The sequence below is a fragment of the Nicotiana sylvestris genome, chromosome 5 (genome assembly GCF_000393655.2).
Source record: "Nicotiana sylvestris chromosome 5, ASM39365v2, whole genome shotgun sequence".
In the NCBI taxonomy this organism is placed as follows: Eukaryota; Viridiplantae; Streptophyta; class Magnoliopsida; order Solanales; family Solanaceae; genus Nicotiana; species Nicotiana sylvestris.
Window position 1 is genome coordinate 45,609,478 of NC_091061.1, and position 24,573 is coordinate 45,634,050.

The window sequence follows — 24,573 nt, forward strand, 5'->3', positions numbered from 1 at the left end:
AATCAAGGTTCATCTCATGGTCATCCGACAGATGCCATAAATTCTTTAACGCGCTGAAGAAAGATAACGGGCTCTAGTGGAATTCAGATTGCATCGAGGCCCTGAAAAAACTAAAAGCGTACTTGTCCTCACTGCCGCTACTCGCTAAGGCAGATCCCGACGAACGCCTCCTGATCTACCTGGCCATCTCAGAAGTCGCGGTAAGTGTAGTTCTTGTCCGCGAAAACAGAGGTGCGCAATCCCTGATTTATTATATCAGCAAAACCTTGATTGACGCCGAAATGAGGTATCCCTACCTCGAAAAACTGGCTCTGGCATTGGTCATAGCTTCACGAAAGCTTAGACCATATTTTCAATGTCACCTTATATTGGTGATGACGACTTTCCCTCTCAGAAGCATCTTACATAAACCTGAGTTGTCGGGGAGATTGGCCAATGGGCCATAGAATTAAGCGAGCATGATATAGCCTATCAGCCTTGAACAGTGATAAAGTTGTAGGCACTCGCTGACTTTGTTGCTGACTTTAGTGTCAAAATATTGTCCGAGGTCGAGCAGGAAGCGCTTCGCACCTCCCCTAGGCAACCCGACATATGGGTCCTCTACACCGACGATGCATCTAATGCGTCGGGATCTAGATTGGGACTCGTACTTGAAGTCCCAACTGGCGAAGTAATTTGCCAGTTCAGACGGTGCCCCGATATGACTAACAACGAGGCCGAGTATAAGGCCATAATTGCAGGATTGAAACTGGCCCTCAAATATGGCGCACGACGAGTCGTCCTCAGGTGTGACTCACAACTCGTCGTTAACCAAGTTACTAGGACTTTCCAAATCAAGGAACAAAGACTACAGAAAAATCGGGTAGAAATCCATAAGCTACCGCCAGAATTTGATGAATGCCGACTCGATCAGATACCCCGGGCGCAAAACATCAAAGCAGATGGCCTCGCCAAACTTGCAGCGGCAACCAAAAATATCACCAAGGAGAATGTGGTCACCCTCCTCCACTCGTCAATAGACCAAGTTGAGGTACATTCTATAAATTTAACTTGGGATTGGCACAACCGCATCATGACATATTTGCAGGAGGGAACACTCCCGTAAAACAAAAAGAAAGCCAAAAAGCATCGAATACAGGTGGCCAGGTACAACCTCATAAATCACGACCTTTACAAAAGGACATTCAGCGGTCCTTTGGCAAAATGCCTAGGACCAAATTAAACAAGGCTTGTGCTCGAAGAAGTACACGAGGGTCACTGTGGTGCCTATACAGGCAACCGAGCCCTCGTCAGATGCCTCATTCGGGCAGGATACTATTGGCCCACTATGAAAAGGGAAGCCGCAGATTACGCCAAGAAACGTGAGCAATGCCAAAAGTACGCACCAATGATACACCAAACAGGCAAACTCCTGCACTCCGTCACTTCACCATGGTCGTTCATCAAATAGGGAATGGACATCATCGGACCCCTCCCAGCGGGGCGAGGTAAGACATGTTTTCTTTTAGTTTTAACTGACTACTTTTCCAAATGGGTGGAAGCAGGTGCGTTCGCCCAAATACGTAAACAGGAAGTCATCACATTCATATGGAAAAACATCATATGCCGCTTCGGCATCCCCAAAGAAATCAGCTGCGATAATGGACCTCAGTTCATCGGAAAAAAGACGACCGAGTTCTTCAAAAAATGGTGAATCAAGCGAATACTCTCCTCACCATACCATCCTGGAGGCAACAGTCAAGCAGAATCCTCCAACAAAACAATATTGAATATACTAAAGAAAAAGTTGGAGGATGCCAAAGGGCTATGGCCGGAACTACTACCAGAAGTATTATGGGCCTACCACACCACGCCAAAAACTAGCACAGGCGAAACGCCATATTCATTAGTCTACAGGACTGACGTCGTTATACCCGTTGAAGTCGGAAAACCTAGTCTGAGATACTCCAATGAAAGTGGACCAAACAACGATGAGAACAGAATATAAGACCTCGACGAAATAGAAGAACGAAGAAATATGTCTCATGTAAGAATGGTAGCCCAAAAACAACAAGCGGAAAGGTACAACAAAAAGGCCAAAATACGACCACTCAAAGCCGGGGACTACGTCCTCAAGGCCAAAACACAAGCAACCAAAGACCCAAAAGAAGGAAAAATGGGAACCAACTAGGACATGCCGTATAAAATTATAGTGGTGGCAAGCAAAGGGGCATTCCAACTAGAAACAATGGAGGGAAAACTATTACAAAACAACTGAAATGTTGCCCACCTCAAATACTTCCACTTCTAAAAAACGACGCCACCCAAGTCGTACTCTTTTTCCCTCACCCGGGTTTTGTCCCAATTGGATTTTCCGGGGGAAGTTTTTATCGAGGCGACAAGGGGGACGTCTCGAAGTTCAAAATATAATTCATCGCCCTGCCTGCCGATGATATCTCCAGGCCAAACGATGAAGGGACTAGATACAAGGAAACTTCTCCAATGCGAATGAAACTGATATGTAAAGTACTCCAATAAATGAAATAAAGCAACATTTTACTCTCCATCGATTTCCGTTTGCAATCTAGAATTCGACATCGCTCGAACCACAACGGGTTAACATTTTGACGTCAACTCGAAATAATACCCCTAGGCCAAGGGCCATCACCAGAAAAGGAGAATTCCACCTTGTTCGAATTACGACGGGTTAACATTTCAACCAACTCGAAATAATACCCCTACGGCCAAGGGTCATCCAAAAAGGAAGAATTCGACCTCGTTCGAATTATGACTGGTTAACATTTTGACCAACTTGAAATAACACCCCTACGGCCAAGAGCCATCGCCAAAAAAGGAGAATTTGACCTCGTTCGAATTACGATGGGTTAATATTTCGACCGACTCGAAATAACACCCTTACGGCCAAGGTCCATCGCCGAAAGGAATAGTTTAGCTTCATTTGAGTCATTTAATACTCGACGTCGCACAGACTGCTCGACATCTGACATTGCCCGAATCACTTTATATAACTTAGTTCGAGTTATTAAGTTCCGCGATCACCCATGACAAAACATCACACGAGGCCGGAAAGCCCGAGGCCCCCCAACGAACAAAAATAACAATTCAGAGGCACACAACAAAAAGTAATCGTTCCATTACAACTGACATATTACAATGTTTTTTTACAAAGGGCTCAAGGACGCCCTCACAAAAATAGCAAAGCAAAAATGAATACAACAAAGTCCTACGCCACATCGTCCCTCGTGGAATACTCCTCATTATACTAAGAAATGGAGGCAAGCTTGTCTACATCATCATAATCAATATTGTCCCCGCCAAGCATGCCGGGGTCGTAACCACAAACCTCATGAGCTGCACGTGCTTTAACATGCACATCCCGAAGTTCTACCTCAGACACCTTCCCATAGGCATGAAGGGACTTGTACACGTCAAGTCGAGCTTTGGCGTGGACCCACATCTCATATAAGTCCCGCCGCACGACGGGATCAGCCGAAGCTTGAGATGTAGAGGGTTGCGACTACCGTCGCACACCCTCCACCTTCAAAGTGGTAACATGTTCATTTAACACGAACAACTCCGCCTCTAGATTTTGGATACGTTCCTCAAACCTCGCTGTGAGCACGTGATTTTTGTTTTACGCGACAATCACTCCAAAAGAAACAAAATAATAGCAATTGGTTTTTACTGTACATTTGCTGGATTTTTACGTGGCATTTTTTGTTAGTTATTTGTTGATTTTGCCCATGGTTGTTTTATTCAAAAAAATAAATATAAAAAAATATATATGTCTATATGTCGTGTGAACCGCAATCTGTTTATTAAAAGAAAAATAAAATATGTGCGTCCTTCATTGTATTTTGTCATTAAGTGTTTAGTATAATTAAATGTTAATTGTGTGATAATTGTTGTCCAATGTTTACATGGTATTATTTGGCAAATTATTTTAAGGAATTAAAAAGAAAAAAAAAGAAAAGAAGGAGTTTCGGACTTGGGCCAGTCCGATTTTTAAAACAAAACAAGCCCAAACAAACTCAGCCCAAACCCCATGTAAACCCGGTCCAGACCAGCTGGCCTCAGGGGCCTTCCAAACGACACCGTTTTACTGCAGTCTGATCTGGGCCGTTGATCTCAAATTGATCAACGGCCAAGATCACATTCCCCGTAACCCACCAACAAACCCGACCCGTCTCACCCGGACCGACCCCAAACCTTTATCCTTGAAACGACGTCGTCCCTGGTTAGCCAAAGGATCCTGGCCCTTCATCTCATCTCATCCAACGGCCAGGATCCATTTGCTCACTAACTATATAAACTCCTAACACTATCCTGCCCCCCCCTATCCAAACCCCAGCCTTCGTCGTCCTCACCACAACCCCCAAACCCTAGAGCAGCCCTAGTATCCCCCACCATGAAAACCGGTGGCATGAACGCCGGTGACCTTCCCCTTAACACCATAGAACCCCCTTGACGTCCTGAACCCAAATCTACCAACCACATACCTCGAATCCTATCCCGCCTTCTCGAATCTTCATTTGAAGATTCGAGTCGGAACCTAATCTACACCGATCTGCCTTGAAATCATACCAGACACTCCCCAGGCCCCCCTCGTGACCAAACCATACTTGGTTTGGTCCGAATCTAACCAGGGAAACACGAATCCCAAATCTAAGTTTTTGAACTCTAGTTTTCCCTGTGCATGTTCCGTGCTTTGTTCAAACTGAAGAGATTAAGGCCCAATGGACCTTAATCGAGGTGTTTCTCATCCGAGAAACACTTCGTTTAAAAGTCCATTCAACCTTAAAGAAGGTCCGTCCAAACGCCAGTGGATTTTTCTGATTTGTTTTAAGGTGAGTTAATTTTCTTTTCTTTATTTCAGTTCGTATGTCTGTGTGTTGTTAAAGGCCTGTCCGCATGGCCAAACTTTTTGTTTTGTGTTTTTGAACTGCTATTGTCCACCTTGGCCGGACCTCTGTATTCAGTCAGTTTCTTTCTTCATAATGCGTGTGTATAAATGTATGTTCAATTGAATCCGTAACTGGTCATTCATTTAGTTCTTAGGGCCTTTCTGTTTGACATTGCAAAATGAACCCCTTATGTGATACTGTTAAATGTCTGATTTTTTGGCTACGATTGTATGTGTTAATGCTAATATAGTCGAGTCGACATGTGTCGTCAATTAGTTTCAACTGTCCAAACAATAACAAATCGAGTTGCTTCTGTTGAACATTTGCCTGAATCAATTAAGAACCAAGTCCTGTTAATTATAGTCGTTAATATGATTTCAGAAACCTAAGGCTTGGTCTGTAACTAAAATCTGAATTGATGGCATGTGCACTTGTGCACAGCATGTGCATTGTGCACAGCCTGGTCCCTGTACAAAGGGCTTTTGATTTAGAAATGGTTTGACAGCATATGCTGTCAGATATATTCTACTGCCCATGCTTGCTTTTAGTTAATAAAATAGGAAAGGAAAGCCTGCCAGGGAATATTGATGGGGTTAATACTTAATTAGCTAAGTGGAACTGAAAAGGGGCAGCACATGGGAGGGGTATTTGATTAATCCAACAGGCTGATAAAGGGCTGAGGTTTAGGCTTATAAAAGAGAGACAGAATTAGAGGCAGAGGGATTAGAAAAAGAAACACACACACACTGTGAAGATAGAAAGAAAAGAGAGAGTTGACAGGAATAGAAAGAGAGCAAGAAAGAGAGAAAACAGATTAAGAAATCAGAAACTTGGTCTTGTTTGTCTGAAGTTCATTTATTGTCAATACGTTAGGCAGTGTTCTTTCTTCTAAATTTCAATCGAGATTATTGTTAGTGTTCTGCTGCATTTGGTATATTCCGGAATTGGACTGTCTGGAGTATCACACTGTGTGCTGTTTCATCGGGTTGTTTCTCCTTCAACTCTAGTTCCATCTCGCAACAGAATCCTTTCTGTTGTGCTGTTCTGATTGCTGCTGCTATCTTGCTCGCTATTGCTGCTGCATTTTTGTCCTGCTGCTACTGTTAATTCTGCCTTTTTGCTGCTGCTGATTCCCATCTTCTTCTTCTTCTCCTTTGCACTTTCAGCATTTTCAGGTACACATTTCAAGTCCCATATTGATGTAATTGGAACAGTTTGAAAGCATGAAATGAAAAAGGTTGAAGAAGTTCAAGCATTTGCTGTAATATTCATAGTACATTAACAGGCCTTGTGGAAATTGATTTAGCTTATGTTTCAATAGTTCAAAAGAGTATACTGATAGCCGACTGAGTTTCACCCCTTTGTATTTGAGCTCGACAATTGTCTGTTAGTATAAGTATGCATATTTCGACTTTACACAATACTGTTTTCTGTTTCATTTAGTTTTTTTTAGTAAGACTAGTCCATATAAGTTTGGTTAAGTTCAATACAAGAAATGCTCAGATTAAACGTTGTATTTCGCTAACTCGTATATGATTCCTTGTCAAATTAAAGCATTTTACTTCGCCAGTTATCCTTTAACCTAGTTCAAATAAGTTCAGTTAAGTTCAAATTAAGAAATGTTCGGATTAAGTATTGCATTTCATCTATCTCATATGTAATCTTTTATTCGACCAAATCATTTTCGTAAAAGGCATGACGTCTTTTTTTACTTTAAAAGTAATCAATCAAAATTGACAGGAGTTTGGTTTAAGCTGAAGTATATACTTCAATTAGCACACACACTTTCCTTTCTTCTATCTCTGGAAATAAAAATAATAGAAATGTAGTCACTGTAGGATACCCTTCTAAAAATAATAAGACAAGCCTCGCCAAATAAAAAAAACAATTGCGGGGCCCTCAACAACTGATGATAATTATTTAGAATTCAAGATAGGCCATTTAATAAATTTCATGGCCTTCTACAAAGATAATAACGCGTTAGACTCTGTTGGCGCGGCTTAATTAAATCACATTCTTAAATTCGGGTGCACATTGATGTGACCCAAATCCAAATCTCAACGAAGTCCAAATGTGTCGACAATCACGGGTGCATTGATTGTGACGTGGTTCGAGATGCATTTTCACGACGTTGCAATTCTGTAAAATAAATGATAATAATAAAAGCGGTTAAAACTTAATAAAAGCACATAAGTCACAACATGTATTTAAATCAGATATTTAGCCATTATAACAATTTAAGCGACCGTGCTAGAACCACGGGATTCGAGGGTGCCTAACACCTTCCCTCGGGTCAACAGAATTCCTTACTTAGAATTTCTGGTTCGCAGACTTCATTTGGAAAAGTCGAAAATTTCCTCGATTTGGGATTCAAGATAAACCGGTGACTTGGGACACCAAAAGCCAAACATTTCCCAAGTGGCGACTCTGAATTAAATAAATAATCCCATTTCGAATATTGTCACTTAAATTGGAAAAAACTCCACCCGCGCATTTTAACCCTTCGGGGCTGGGCGCGCAAAAAGGAGGTGTGACAGCTCTGGCGACTCTGCTGGGGATTAAAACCCAGAACCACTGGTTCAGGGTTCAAGAGTTCGAGCTTAGAATAATTGTTATATTCGGCTTTATTATCTGATCTTTATTACATATTTTTGCATAACGTGCTAAATGTTGTCTTTTACCGCTTTGATATTATCTGAACTGTATATAAACTGTGCCGAAACCCTTCTCTCCTCACCTCCGGGGAGAAGCTCGCTGGTCGAGACTCCCTATTCTGTTAGTGTCAATACCCGAAATAAGAAAGAGGACGGATAAGTTACGAAGCCGGACGGCCTTTTGGTTCCCGGTAAGTTGCCCCTCCTCGACTCGAGTTGTCCGCTCGGGTACACAGTCTAGAACAAATACCAAGGTTTAAACCTAGTATAACTCGACTTCATGCCGGATCCCTAGTAGGAACGCTTATTTGCATCATGTTGCATTTGACTTAGGGGGCTCAACACAGGGGTTGGGTCCGTCTAGGACAAGCAACCAGAAATGAAAAGGCCACCCTGCTGCATCTTATTTGTTTTGCGCATTTATTTGCTTCGGTTCCGCATGTTGATCGGTTTCTAAAAAAAATAGCAGCGTAGGGAGATAATTACTTATTTTCGAAAAATAAAACCAATGTCCAAGTAGTGTCGAAACCTCGTCGGAATTTTTCTAAAAAAAAGAATAAAACCAAAAGTTGCCTTTTAGTCTGATTAAAAAAAACATATAAAAATTTGTTTCTTTTCTTTTAAGAAAAAAAGAGGGTATTTATTTCAAAAAAAAAATGGAAAACTCATAATTCAAAAAAAATGTGTTGTTTCTTTTGTAATACCCTTTTATAAATTCGGACTAATAGTCCAAATATTGCAAAAAAAAAAAAAATTTAGTATTTATCTTTCTCCAAAAACAATAAAAATGCTTATTCTTGATTACTAGGTTTATTTGATTTTCTCTATTCGCGATATGACCGAACTACGCCGGTTTGATTCTCGCACGGGGTGAGATACGTAGGCAACCCTCGGCGGGTCCAACCTCCCGTTTTCAAAAAAAATCTAGATAATTTTAATTTTTGAGTCTAATAAAGTTTATCGCCTTAAATAAATGTGCAGGATGAGCACGATACAAAATGAATCGTTTTCAATAATGACCAAGATCCCTTTTGAGTTGCGATTATGGTGGAACGACTTAGGCAAAGAAGGGCAAGGCAAAGTGAGGAAATATCTGAAAAATCTCCCGGATTTACTAGACATTCAGCCTCGGGGTGATATTATCAGATCATTGGTCACTTACTGGGACTCGGCGCACAATGTATTCCATTTTTCAGACTTCGAACTCACCCCGACGCTGGAGGAAATAGCGGGATACATTGGGGGTGATGAAGCTCCGTTAAGGTTCAAGTACTTGATTGCACCTAGAGCCGTCACGGTACACCGATTTTTGGACTTTCTGAAAATACCCCGAACATTTCACCATCCAGATCTTGCCAAAGGCTTCTGCAGTCTCCATCTCATGTATGCTAGATACGGTCATGAGGGTGGGTTCAATAAGCCGGATTTCAAACTATGTAGTAAAGGCAACCGGCAAAAATGGGACGAACACAGGCAATTGGCTTTCATGACGGCTTTCTTAGGTCTTATAGTGTTCCCAAGGAAGGACGGCAACATCGATCTAAGAATAACTGGGGTTGTCAGTACTTTGCTTACCCAAGATAAAAGTACTCTGGCGCCTATGATTATGGCTGACATTTTCCAGGCTCTCACTGTTTGTCGAGCCAGGGGTGACTTCTTCGAAGGATGTAACCTACTGTTGCAAGTATGGATGACCGATCATTTATGTCATCGCTCCTCACTTGTGGGTTATGGTTCGCCAGAGAAAACTTGTATTGGAGAATTCTACACGAGAATCAAAGGGCTCAATTTACCTGAGGGAGTCACATCATGGACCTCATTTCTCCGAACTCTCACTGCCAGCCAAATCCAATGGACGCTCGGATGGTCACCTATCGAGGAAATCATATACATGCCGGCAACCCGGCCTCACTTTCTGTTGATGGGACTGAAAAGTATCCAACCCTATGCACCGTATCGGGTTTTGAGGCAACTTGGGAGGTACCAAGTGGTACCGAAAGATGAAGATTTGAGTACCCAAGTGATTGAAATCAGTCCGCACGGTCATTTCCCTGAAGAAGAAGTTCGCCAAATCTGGAGTGAATGCCAACATCTGACAGCAAACACTTGTGTGATCGATACGGCAAAAGGGGAAGTCGCCCCAGGATATCACGCTTGGTTTAGAGGTAGCCTGTCTTACGAAAGACCGGCTAAGAGGCCGCATCTCAAAGATTTCGTAGAATCATCCCAAGGGCAATGGAACTGGTTAGCAAAAGAGAAGGGTTATCGAGCAGAGATTGGCGATTTGAAGCTACAAATAGATAGTTTGAAATTCGATAACAGCGTACAAATCGCGGCGGATCGAAGCGAAAAGAATAGGTTGATCCAAGAGAATGAAGAACTTAAGGCCCAAGTCCAAAAATTGAGATTGTCTCTTGATGAGCAACCCAGAAGTCAATCAGACCAGCGGTTGATAAAGGGTTTGAAAAGAGAGATCACGGAATGGCGAGACAGGTTAGAAGAATCCGAAAAGGTCATGACAGAATTCAAGGCACGGTGGGAAACAAGAGTAGATAAGCATCGCCGATGTTTGAACCAATTGAAACGTGATCACGAGAAGGCTGTTTCCAAAATAAAAAGGGAGATGGCTACACTTGAGTTTAAAGCAGTTAAGCAGGCCAGGGATTTCCAAATGGAGAATAGATACTGTTACGACTTGTTGGCCCAAATGAAGGAAGAAGTGCGGCAGTTGAGGGATCAGCACATACAGGACTCACAGGTATTCAAGACGAGCAGTGATCAGATAAGGCACCTACTCATAGAGAAGAAGCAAACCAGAGATAGGATCAAGGCCATTGCCCATGCCATCACCAGACGATGTCTACGATGTGAGAACATGTCCAGCGCTACCGTCCTCTCGGCAGTAATGGGTTATGTCAAGCAGACTATGCACGAGCTGGAGCAACTTGAGAGGGATCTCACGCCTAGGACCGCGGCGAGGCCGAACGATGCCCCGCGGAAACCAATTTTTAAAACCATAATGCATTCATAGGTCAAATCTGTATTTTAGCATCTTCTGCCTGTTTTTTCATCAAGGTGATTTTCAGTCTATTTTGAGTCTAGGTTCATTTTCCAAGTTTGCTTTTTCTTTTGCAGAATGTAGCTTGTAATAGAACATTTCAACAATGAAGAGGTTGTTTCTTTTACGTCCATTTGTGTTTTTCGAACTACGTAATGATCTGATTCACGTAGGCATCGTGATACGTAGGCAATCCTCATCGGATCCGGTCGCATTTCTTTTACTACAAAAATAAAAAATATATATATATATATATAATAAATAAAATAAAAGGAAAACAAAAGAGAAAAGAAAAGAAAAGAAAAAAAAAAGGGGAAAACTAATAAGAGAAAAAATGCCGGAATGACGCATGCTCTCGTAGCAAACATATAGTAATCCACTTAACTGTATAGGTGCATCATGCCCAACGTGAGATTAACTATCTATTATTTGCTGCAGAATTAACCGTGCGTTTGTCATTGAGCATTTTTCTTCAGGGTTTTTGAAAAGACGGTTGGTTTGGTGAAAGTCTGGCCTCGCACTCATACTTCACGAGATCAAGGAGAGGTGTTCAACTACCTATTGTTAGGACCAGAAGCAGTACTCACACTTACTTCACCAGGTCAAAAGGAAGTGTGGAAATGTCTTCGGAAATTCCATTGCAAACAGTCCCCGTCTCTGAGGAGAGCTCAATCTCAGCCGTCCTCACACCTGAATCCGCAACTGCGGAGGAAAATAGGATCCTACGGCTCCGCATGTTGGAAATGCTGGATGACTGGAACAATGGGAAAGAGCCGCCAAGTGTCGTCCCCGGATTCCCTGAACTATTCTCCAGGTCAAGTGGGACTTCTAATGTTCCCATAAATTACCCTGCTACCCCATTTGGGTACCCAGCCACCTCCGCCTTCTCTGCAGGATCACCTTCTGAGCCTCATCCCCGAATGTCGGCCAATGATGCAAGCATGAACATCTTTACTGCATCGCCTTGCCCAGCTACGGCACAGCCTGCCACGTACAAGCCAAGCCTTGACTCATCCTCTTTTACATTCCAAGCACCGTCGTTCTCAATGGAACCAACTAGGTTCGCCACCAGTACTAATCCTCTACCGCCTCAGTGCAAGCCTGTACTAGGGCAGGATCAGAACCCCAGAGTCGTAGAACAAAATGAGATGGCCAAAAGGATGAGAAGCCTTGAGCAAAGTCTGAAGAATATGCAAGGATTGAGCGGGCAAAAGAGCGTCTCTTACGCCGACCTATGCATGTTTCCTCACGTACACCTGCCAACGGGTTTCAAGACCCCCAAGTTTGAGAAATACGATGGGCACGGTGACCCCATTGCACATCTTAAGAAATACTGCAACCAATTGCGGGGAGCCGGCGGAAAAGAAGAACTGCTAATGGCATACTTTGGGGAAAGTTTAGTAGGGATAGCTTCGGAATGGTATATGGATCAGGAAATGTCCCGATGGCATATATGGGATGATCTCGCCAGAGATTTTGTAAAACAATTCCAGTATAACATCGACATTGCGCCAGACCGAAACTCTCTGTCAAATTTGAAGAAGAAGCCTTCGGAAAGCTTTAGAGAGTATGCTATTAAGTGGCGTGAACAGGCGTCGAGAGTGAAGCCTCCCATGGATGAAGTGGAAATGGTCACTACCTTTCTCCAGGCTCAAGAGTCTGACTATTTCCAAAACATGATGTCGGCCATGGGTAAGCCATTCGCGGAAGCGATCAAGATTGGAGAGATGGTGGAAAATGGGTTGAAAACGGGAAGGATTTTGAGTCAAGCAGCCATAAGGGCAACCTCCCAGGCCGTCCAAAGCGGGTCTGGAGGAACAACAAGGGGGAAGAAGAAAGAAGAAACGACTATGGCAGCCTCTGAAGCAAGGGAGTATCGTCATCCCAGGCCCCATTTTCCGGAAAGAGCCCCACAACACTATTACCCCCATTCAAATTCGGCATATGCTCATCAACCTTATATGGTCATGAATGCCCAACCTTATAACCATCCACCACAACAAGCCAACCGAGGCCCAGCTCCACCTCCCAGAAATCAGCCTCACTACCGCAACCACTATAACCCACAACCCCCGCAGAATAACTACCGCCCCAAGAGCCACCTCGACGACAGACTTTCACACCCATCGGTGAGCCATACTCAACTTTGTTCCCAAAGTTGGTCCAGTTGGGTTTCTTGCAACCCATCCCTCAAACAAGGCAAAACCCGACATCTCCTTCTTACAAAGCCGGAGTCAGATGCGCCTATCATTCAGGGGCCGAGGGACATGATACAAACGACTGCTGGTCATTGAAAAGAGTGGTCGAAAATTTGATAGAGCAGGGGAAAATAGTGCTAAGGGACGAGGAGATCCCGAATGTAACAAACAATCCACTGCCCGCTCACAATAATGGGCCGCTGATCGGCATGATTTGTGAAGACAAAGAGTTCGACCCTGCTTTGAAAGCCATAATTGCCATTGTCGACACGGGGAAGAGGCCTGAAATAGACCAAAAATCAGAAAAGGGGGAGGAGGCCAAGGTTGCAGAGAGCAAGTCTGAAAAGAAGGTGGAAAAGAAAGTGGTACCAGCAAAGGGCGGAGTTCTTTACGTACCGCGAGGTCAAGCTGAGAAGACGCAGAAATCCGGGATCAAAAAGACAAAACCTATGTACGTGCCAAAAGGGGCCTATGTGGTCCGGGGGACGATTCAACCACCTCGGCTGAATGAGCCAGTGGTTATCGGACGCGTGCCACAAAAGCCAATGACCAACCCGACCACAGTGCCGTGGAATTATCAAAAGACCTTGGTGATGTACAAAGGAAAAGAGGTCGTGGGAGAACTTCCAGAAAATACTTTCATTAGAGGGTACTCAAATACCCAAGAACTGAACAACGCCACACAAAGGCGCTTTCCTCCAAAGAAGCCTGTGAGTGTTGAAGAGGCGGAAGTGTTCTTCCAACAAATGAAGATGCCGGATTACGAAGTGATAGATCAGTTGCGCAAGCACCCTGAGCAGGTGTCCATGCTATCATTATTGACAAGGTCGGCCGAGCATCAAAAGATCTTACTGAAGACCCTGAATGAGGCATATGTGCCGGTTGAAACCTCGGTGGAGCAATTAGAGCGGATGACAGAAAGATTCTTCGCCGTCAACCAAATCTCCTTCAGCAAGAACGATCTACCCCCGGAAGGAGCAGCACACAACAAGGCATTGCATTTAACAGTCAAATGTGAGGACTACTATGTCAAGCGGGTAATGCTGGATGGGGGATCAGGTGTTGACATTTGCCCGCTCTCCACGCTGCAAAGAATGGAAATTGAGACCGGAAGAATCCGACCCAACAACGTCTGCATAAGAGCTTTCGACGGCATCAAGAGAGACACCATGGGAGAAATAGACCTGCTGCTGGTCATAGGACCAGTCGAATTTCGAGTCACTTTCCAAGTGATCGACATGGACACATCCTACAATTTCCTCCTTGGCAGGCCTTGGATCCATGCGGCAGGAGCCGTGCCTTCCACTCTTCACCAAATGGTGAAGTTCGAGTACGAAGACCAAGAGATCGTGGTCCATGGGGAAGACGAACATGCCATTTATCGGGACCCATCCATCCCGTATCTTGAACCGAGAGAAGGGAGCGAACATACGGTCTATCAAGCTTTCGAAGTGGTACTGGCAGAGCAGCACGAAGAGGGAGTACCTTGCCCCCAGCCTTTCTTGTCTAACGCTTCGGTTATGGTGGCCAAAGAGATGATCCGACACGGATTTAGGCCGGGGAAGGGGCTTGGACGAACCCTTCAGGGGATGAAAGAACCCATTACTTTACCAGTCATCAAGAAACCTTTTGGACTAGGTTTCAAACCTACTCCAGCAGACGAAAAATGGGCAAAGAAAAGGAGAAGTGAGGGCTGGAAGTTGCCTCAACCGCTGCCAGATTTATATGCGACTTTCGTCAGGCCAAGGTACGCTGAAGAAGAAGATGATGAGGTCTTCACAACTGAGGAAATCGAGGAAATATGTGGGGCGATGAGAGAAATGCTCTACGAGGTCCACATGGTTCAACCAGGTGAAGGCACAAGCACTGCTGAGATGCTGTACATGGGACCGAACGCCCAACTTCAAAACTGGAAGGCCACGCCATTCCCGACTAGACGGAAGTCCGGGTAGACCTGCCCTGCCACCTTTCCTGTATCACAAGTTATCCCCGGGACATAACTTGAACGTTTTCTTCTTTTTGATTGTTGTTTTGAATTCCTAGTTGTAAACATTGTTGTCTTCCAACTTTCCAAAAGAAATATACAAAAATACAAAAAAATCATCATTGCTTTACTCTTCTTTCTCTTGGTCTGATTTTTATTACTTTTCCTCTTATCTTCCTTTTCAGTCCTAATAATGCGGCTTTAAATATGACATGCTTGCGGACTTCACGCCCAGATCACAATGAGCTATTTAACTGCGAATTAATGAACCCAGAACCAGAATATGATGCGGAAGAGGCTTTTAGGGAGATAAACCGAGAGTTGGAATATTTTGAGAATAAACCTAAGCCGAATCTAAATGACACTGAACCGGTAAATTTAGGAACCCCGGAAGAAATCCGGGAGACCAAGATAAGCATTCACACGGACAAGAAAACGAGAGAGGCGATAATTCAACTTCTTTTCGAATTCAAAGACGTGTTTGCTTGGTCATATGATGACATGCCGGGACTAGGTGTCGATCTAGTGGTTCACAAATTGCCGATTCATCCTGATTGTCCTCCAGTTCAACAAAAGCAACGAAAGTTCAAAACCGAGGTCAGTGACAAAATTAAAGAGGAGATCACCAAGCAACTGAAAACAGGAGTGATCCGGGTAGTCCAATACACAACGTGGTTGGCGAATGTGGTTCCAGTACCGAAAAAGGACGGGAAAACTCGGGTATGTGTAGATTACCGAGATCTGAACAGAGCAAGTCCTAAAGATAATTTCCCGCTGCCTAACATCCACATCCTCGTTGATAATTGCGCCAAACACGAGATACAGTCTTTCGTAGATTGTTACGCTGGATATCATCAGGTGCTGATGGATGAAGAGGACGCCGAGAAAACCGCTTTCACCACGCCTTGGGGCACCTACTGTTATCGGGTCATGCCATTTGGTCTAAAGAATGCTGGGGCTACTTACATGAGGGCCATGACCGCCATTTTCCATGACATGATGCATCAGGAAATAGAGGTGTACGTGGACGATGTAATAGTCAAGTCCAGGACGCAGGATAATCACATCCAAGACTTGAGGAAATTCTTCGAGAGGCTAAGGAAGTATGACTTGAAGCTAAATCCAGCCAAATGCGCTTTCGGAGTTCCGTCGGGTAAACTTTTGGGTTTCATCGTAAGCAGGAGAGGTATCGAGCTAGATCCGACTAAGATAAAATCTATCAAAGATCTACCTCCCCCAAGAACGAAGAAAGACGTGATGAGTCTTTTGGGCAGGCTGAACTACATCAGTCGGTTTATTGCCCAGCTGACAAGCACGTGTGAGCCCATATTCAAGTTGTTAAGAAAAGATGCGGCGATTAAGTGGACAACGGAGTGTCAAGAAGCCTTTGATAAAGTCAAAGAGTACCTTTCGAATCCCCCAGTCTTGGTCCCTCCAGAACCAGGGAGGCCACTTTTCTTGTATCTGACAGTCTTGGAGAACTCTTTTGGCTGCGTCCTCGGGCAACACGACGTAACCGGGAAAAGGGAGCAGGCGATCTACTACCTGAGCAAGAAATTCACCAGCTACGAGGCCAAATACACTCTGTTGGAAAAGACATGCTGCGCTCTCACATGGGTTGCTCAAAAGCTGAGGCATTATCTCCAAGCCCACACTACATTCCTCATAAGCAGGTTGGATCCCTTGAAATATATATTTCAGAAACCAATGCCTACTGGGAGACTGGCTAAATGGCAAATCTTGCTTACGGAATTCGACATAGTTTATGTCACTCGCACGGCAATGAAAGCCCAGGCGTTAGCAGATCATTTGGCCGAAAACCCGGTCGATGAGGAATACCAGCCATTAGATACCTACTTTCCAGATGAAGAGGTAAACACCGTAGAAGTGATCTCGGAGGAAGCTCATGTTTGGAAGATGTTCTTTGACGGAGCCGTGAACGCCAAGGGTATAGGGATTGGGGCAATTTTGATCTCACCTGCCGGTCAGCATTATCCCGCCACAGCTAGACTTCGTTTCTTCTGCACAAATAATACAGCTGAATATGAAGCCTGCATTATGGGCATACATATGGCAATCGATCAGGATGTCAAAGACTTACTGATTATGGGAGATTCTGACCTGATCATCCGGCAAGTTCAAGGCGAGTGGGAAACTCGGGATGTCAAGCTTATCCCATACCGACAACATGTAGAGGACCTCAGCAAGCGCTTTACCTCAATAGAGTTCAGGTATATTCCGAGGTGTCACAATGAACTGGCAGATGCACTTGCTACTCTGGCTTCTATGCTACCCTACCCGGGCAACGCCCACGTCGATCCTTTGGAAATCCAAATCAAGGAAAGACACGGTTACTGCAGTGTAATCGAGGCGGGATCAAATACGCAGCCTTGGTACCATGACATCAAGAGGTTCCTGAAGACGCAAGAATACCCCGAGCACGCTACTGGAGATCAAAAGAGGACCATTAGGCGACATGCAAGTGGTTTCTTTTTGAGCGGTGAATTGTTATATAAGAGGACTCCGGACCTCAATCTCTTAAGATGTGTCGATATCGAGGAAGCGAGAAAGATCATGCACGAAGTACACGCAGGTGTGTGCGGACCTCACATGAACGGGTATGTCTTAGCGAAGAAAATCCTCCGAGCAGGTTATTACTGGATGACCATGGAAAAGGATTGCTTTAGTTTCGTTCGGAAGTGTCATCAGTGTCAGGTGCACGGTGATTTGATTCATGCACCTCCCACGGAACTGCATCCCATGTCCGCACCATGGCCATTTGTCGCCTGGGGCATGGACGTCATTGGACCAATTGAACCAAAGGCCTCAAACGGACACAGGTTTATACTAGTTGCCATAGACTACTTTACGAAATGGGTAGAGGCTGTCACTCTCAAGTCGGTCACCAAGAAAGCTGTAGTGGATTTTGTACACTCAAATCTTATCTGTCGCTTCGGTATTCCTGCGACTATCATTACAGATAATGCGGCAAACTTGAACAGTCACTTGATGGGAGATGTGTGCGAGCAATTCAAGATAACACACAGGAATTCCACTCCTTATCGGCCAAAAGCCAATGGTGCTTGTGGAAGCTGCAAATAAAAACATCAAGAAGATTTTGAGGAAGACAATACAAAGTTCCCGACAGTGGCATGAGCAGTTACCTTTTGCATTATTGGGGTACCGCACTACGGTACGCACATCGGTGGGAGCGACTCCTTATCTTTTGGTTTATGGGACCGAGGCTGTAATACCGGCAGAGGTAGAAATTCCTTCGCTTCGAATCATTGTCGAAGCAGAAATCGAGGACAGCGAGTGGGTTAAGACTCGGTTAGAGCAATTGACGTTGATTGATGAAAAGCGGATGGCTGCAGTTTGTCACGGACAGTTATACCAACGAAGGATGGCCCGTGCTTACAACAAGAAAGTCCGACCCCGGAATTTCGAAGTAGGTCAGCTGGTACTGAGGCGTATTCTGCCGCATCATGAAGAAGCAAAAGGAAAGTTTGCCCCAAATTGGAAAGGCCCATACATCGTAAGGAAAATATTGCCAAGAGGAGCATTGTATTTAGGTGATCTCGAAGGAAATGACCCCGACACAGCAGTAAATACAGATGCAGTCAAGAGGTACTACGTCTAAATCATACTCCAATAGTCCTGACACGTTGAAAATGGCGAAGGTGTTTATTCCCCACTACTCCCAAAAAAAAAACTACCCAATTCTCTCTACCAACTTTTGAGCCGCTTACAAAACAAAAAAAAAAGAAAACAAAACAAAACAAAAAAAAAAGAAAGAAAAGAAAAGAAAAACAAAACAAAACATTGATTGAGGCCTGAACTACGTTTGACTTGATTCCGAAAGGATACGTAGGCAGCCTCTCCCTGAGGTTCAGTCACACCAACAATAAAATCCCATCCACCCTGAAATTGAAAACCGGGGCACGTCGAGCAGTTGAGAAGTTAGTATCACTACCTCTCTTTACCAAGCACAAGCCTTCAAATCAATTACCAAATATGGTGGGGAATCAATAAGCGTCACAAACGAAGACCATCACACTCTGAATTGAGAGAGATAAAATGAGAGAGTCTCGGCGGTGAAAACCTTCGGGCACCACGAGGCGACGGGAGTAGAGAAACCAAAATGAGAGAGCTTGTTTAGTAAAAACTCGCAAAGAGTGCTATCAAGCGATGACAGGAAGAGAAATGAGAGAGGTCAGCCAGCGAAAACCCGCAAAAGGGCGCTGTTGGCCGAAGAGAATTACTCCATCCCAAGAAAGTTTCGGCAGAGTGCCACCAGTTTGGAATCACAGATCTGTTCTGGTTCAGGAAAACGCAAACTTTTAGAAGGTCAAACGTCCAGTCCAAAAAGTATGTCATGTCATTTAAAGCCAGCTTTATCTTCCTCAGATAAGTCTTTCTCATCCCGAAAAGGGTATTCCTTTTCTGATTTGTTTTTCCCTTTCTTTGTTTTCCTTTCGAATCCCTTTCGCATTTTAACCCCGAGTTCAGGACACACCGGAAAGGACAGGTGGCAGGTTTGTTTGCACGGAATCCCGTCTCATGAAGGAAAGCACCTCATCTCGTTGATATGATTACCCAAGCATGATGAATCATGACGTTTGATGGTGTTCCGGAGTAAAGGAAAAAGAGAGAAATCTTGAAATCTTCCCCAGCAAGTCCACCTTCGGACAAATCCCCACAGAGTCTCCCCCTGTACAAAACCCCACAGAGTCTCTCTTTTTGTACAATCTCCCACAAAGTACACCAAGCATTAAAAAAAAAAAATCCCTGTTGGAATTTCATCAGCACATCCCCAGCGAGTTCTTTTGTAAATATTCCCCAACAAGCTTACCCCAACAAACCCTGGGAAACCCGTTTTGAAACCAAAACCCAGCATACCCCATTGTACAGAATCCGCACAAAGAATCCACTTTGTAAATATTTCCCCCACATAGCTTCCTCTTGTACAAGTTCCCACAGAACACCTCCAATAAAATCCCCGTTGAGAACCTTCAATCAAAACGGGACAAAAAGAAAAAAGGGCCTTACGAGGCAAATCATCACAGAATCCGGAAATACAAGCCTGAGCAGTCTAAAGGTTTCGCCATTCAATTCGATTCAATGGCAGGACCTCGCAACAGAAGTAAAGACGCAACGAAGCAATTGGGAACGATCAAGGTCACCAAACCGACCGTCATTTTCGAACTAACAATTGTTCTTTGTCTGAGAAATTGAAACAGGTGTTAATCCAAGACAACCGTGCAAGAAGCAGGTGTCGCCCAAAGAAGAAGGTACACGGGTACAAGAAACATTTTGGCAATAAGGAATTCACTCGAAAGGTAGGTTTCCGCAAAACTCCCTTGTATCTTCTATTAAAATAAGAAAACTCAAAAAAATAGATCGTGTGGTATTCTCGAGCTTTATCCCCAGCCAATTAGCATTAGGGTTTTAAACCCTAAACTGAATTTCCCTTTTTAGTCAGCATTAGGGTTTTAAACCCTAAACTGAACTTTTTCCTTTCAGCCAGCATTAGAGTTTTAAACTCTAAACTGAGCTTTCCCATGCAATCAGCATTAGGGTTTTAAACCCTAAACTGAATTTTCCTTTCAGCCAGCATTAGAGTTTTAAACTCTAAACTGAGCTTTTTCATGCAATCAGCATTAGGGTTTTAAACCTTAAACTGAACTTTTTCCTTTCAGCCAGCATTAGAGTTTTAAACTCTAAACTGAGCTTTTTCATGCAAATCAGCATTAGGGTTTTAAACCCTAAACTGAATTTTCCTTTCAGCCAGCATTAGAGTTTTAAACTCTAAACTGAGCTTTTTCATGCAATCAGCATTAGGGTTTTAAACCCTAAACTGAATTTTCCTTTCAGCCAGCATTAGAGTTTTAAACTCTAAACTGAGCTTTTTCATGCAATCAGCATTAGGGTTTTAAACCCTAAACTGAACTTTTTCCTTTCAGCCAGCATTAGAGTTTTAAACTCTAAACTGAGCTTTTTCATGCAATCAGCATTAGGGTTTTAAACCCTAAACTGAATTTTCCTTTCAGCCAGCATTAGAGTTTTAAACTCTAAACTGAGCTTTTTCATGCAATCAGCATTAGGGTTTTAAACCCTAAACTGAATTTTCCTTTCAGCCAGCATTAGAGTTTTAAACTCTAAACTGAGCTTTTTCATGCAATCAGCATTAGGGTTTTAAACCCTAAACTGAACTTTTTCCTTTCAGCCAGCATTAGAGTTTTAAACTCTAAACTGAGCTTTTTCATGCAATCAGCATTAGGGTTTTAAACCCTAAACTGAATTTTCCTTTTAGCCAGCATTAGAGTTTTAAACTCTAAACTGAGCTTTTTCATGCAATCAGCATTAGGGTTTTAAACCCTAAACTGAACTTTTTCCTTTCAGCCAGCATTAGAGTTTTAAACTCTAAACTGAGCTTTTTCATGCAATCAGCATTAGGGTTTTAAACCCTAAACTGAATTTTCCTTTCAGCCAGCATTAGAGTTTTAAACTCTAAACTGAGCTTTTTCATGCAATCAGCATTAGGGTTTTAAACCCTAAACTGAATTTTCCTTTCAGCCAGCATTAGAGTTTTAAACTCTAAACTGAGCTTTTTCATGCAATCAGCATTAGGGTTTTAAACCCTAAACTGAATTTTCCTTTCAGCCAGCATTAGAGTTTTAAACTCTAAACTGAGCTTTTTCATGCAATCAGCATTAGGGTTTTAAACCCTAAACTGAATTTTCCTTTCAGCCAGCATTAGAGTTTTAAACTCTAAACTGAGCTTTTTCATGCAATCAGCATTAGGGTTTTAAACCCTAAACTGAATTTTCCTTTCAGCCAGCATTAGAGTTTTAAACTCTAAACTGAGCTTTTTCATGCAATCAGCATTAGGGTTTTAAACCCTAAACTGAATTTTCCTTTCAGCCAGCATTAGAGTTTTAAACTCTAAACTGAGCTTTTCCATGCAGTCAGCATTAGGGTTTTAAACCCTAAACTGAATTTTCCTTTCAGCCAGCATTAGAGTTTTATACTCTAAACTGAGCTTTTTCATGCAATCAGCATTAGGGTTTTAAACCCTAAACTGAATTTTCCTTTTAGTCAGCATTAGGGTTTTAAACCCTAAACTGAACTTTTCCTTTTAGTCAGCATTAGGGTTTTAAACCCTAAACTGAACTTTTTCTTCCAGCCAGCATTAGGGTTTTAAACCCTAAACTGAGTTCTTCCTTTGATCGGCGTTAGGGTTTTAAACCCCAAACCGAACCTCTCCCCAGCTAGCCGGTGTTAGGACTCCAGCCCTAAACTGAGCATGCATATCCTCTTTCATCAATTTTATGAACTTCCTGGTGAATAATTAACGAAATTTTCCTAGTGAAACTGGGGCAGAAAATTTCGTTCATTTGTTTGTTTTTTCCCGCAGGTCTAACCTCGAGCTACACGGATCGAAATGACCCACGAGATGAGTCTCAACTCAAAATCAAAAAAAAAAAGAGAAGACATCCAGAGATATCAGAGTGAATGGAGAGCAGATCGACTCCAACGTTTGACTAAGGTCCTAAACCCTGCCAATCGTGTCTCACTCAGTATCCCAGAGGTTGAACTAGTCGCCGCAACTCGCAAGCATCAAGATTCAGATCGGAGTCTACAAGCAGGAGCAGCTAAGACCCAAGATCAAGTCGTAAGAGAATCATAGATAGGAATCTTGTAACTAGCAGTTGACATGCATATAAGTAGTTAGTTCAGTTTCCAATTTTCGTTTGGTTGTAGTAAGGCGGTCAGTGACGTAGCAGTGACAACAGCAACAGCAGTAGCAGCAAGCATTGCCATCCCATGGTAGTCCCAGCTACCAAAACTTCCCGAACTACATTGACCTGATTCCTGTTTAGCCCAGGATATGTAGGAAATCTTTGAAGCAAGATTCGGTCAGATCTTTCAAAAATGCTTCGTACGGAGTGGTCCATAGGCAAAAATCGCTCATACACGCTCACTTTATCTTTGCACGAAAACTCTTCGTGTTTCCGAACAAAGAGGGGCAGCTGTGAGCACGTGATTTTTGTTTTACGCGACAATCACTCCAAAAGAAACAAAATAATAGCAATTGGTTTTTACTGTACATTTGCTGGATTTTTACGTGGCATTTTTTGTTAGTTATTTGTTGATTTTGCCCATGGTTGTTTTATTCAAAAAAATAAATATAAAAAAATATATATGTCTATATGTCGTGTGAACCGCAATCTGTTTATTAAAAGAAAAATAAAATATGTGCGTCCTTCATTGTATTTTGTCATTAAGTGTTTAGTATAATTAAATGTTAATTGTGTGATAATTGTTGTCCAATGTTTACATGGTATTATTTGGCAAATTATTTTAAGGAATTAAAAAGAAAAAAAAAGAAAAGAAGGAGTTTCGGACTTGGGCCAGTCCGGTTTTTAAAACAAAACAAGCCCAAACAAACTCAGCCCAAACCCCATGTAAACCCGGTCCAGACCAGCTGGCCTCAGGGGCCTTCCAAACGACACCGTTTTACTGCAGTCTGATCTGGGCCGTTGATCTCAAATTGATCAACGGCCAAGATCACATTCCCCGTAACCCACCAACAAACCCGACCCGTCTCACCCGGACCGACCCCAAACCTTTATCCTTGAAACGACGTCGTCCCTGGTTAGCCAAAGGATCCTGGCCCTTCATCTCATCTCATCCAACGGCCAGGATCCATTTGCTCACTAACTATATAAACTCCTAACACTACCCTGCCCCCCATATCCAAACCCCAGCCTTCGTCGTCCTCACCACAACCCCCAAACCCTAGAGCCGCCCTAGTATCCCCCACCATGAAAACCGGCGGCATGAACGCCGGTGACCTTCCCCTTAACACCATAGAACCCCCTTGACGTCCTGAACCCAAATCTACCAACCACATACCTCGAATCCTATCCCGCCTTCTCGAATCTTCATTTGAAGATTCGAGTCGGAACCTAATCTACACCGATCTGCCTTGAAATCATACCAGACACTCCCCAGGCCCCCCTCGTGACCAAACCATACTTGGTTTGGTCCGAATCTAACCAGGGAAACACGAATCCCAAATCTAAGTTTTTGAACTCTAGTTTTCCCTGTGCATGTTCCGTGCTTTGTTCAAACTGAAGAGATTAAGGCCCAATGGACCTTAATCGAGGTGTTTCTCATCCGAGAAACACTTCGTTTAAAAGTCCATTCAACCTTAAAGAAGGTCCGTCCAAACGCCAGTGGATTTTTCTGATTTGTTTTAAGGTGAGTTAATTTTCTTTTCTTTATTTCAGTTCGTATGTCTGTGTGTTGTTAAAGGCCTGTCCGCATGGCCAAACTTTTTGTTTTGTGTTTTTGAACTGCTATTGTCCACCTTGGCCGGACCTCTGTATTCAGTCAGTTTCTTTCTTCATAATGCGTGTGTATAAATGTATGTTCAATTGAATCCGTAACTGGTCATTCATTTAGTTCTTAGGGCCTTTCTGTTTGACATTGCAAAATGAACCCCTTATGTGATACTGTTAAATGTCTGATTTTTGGCTACGATTGTATGTGTTAATGCTAATATAGTCGAGTCGACATGTGTCGTCAATTAGTTTCAACTGTCCAAACAATAACAAATCGAGTTGCTTCTGTTGAACATTTGCCTGAATCAATTAAGAACCAAGTCCTGTTAATTATAGTCGTTAATATGATTTCAGAAACCTAAGGCTTGGTCTGTAACTAAAATCTGAATTGATGGCATGTGCACTTGTGCACAGCATGTGCATTG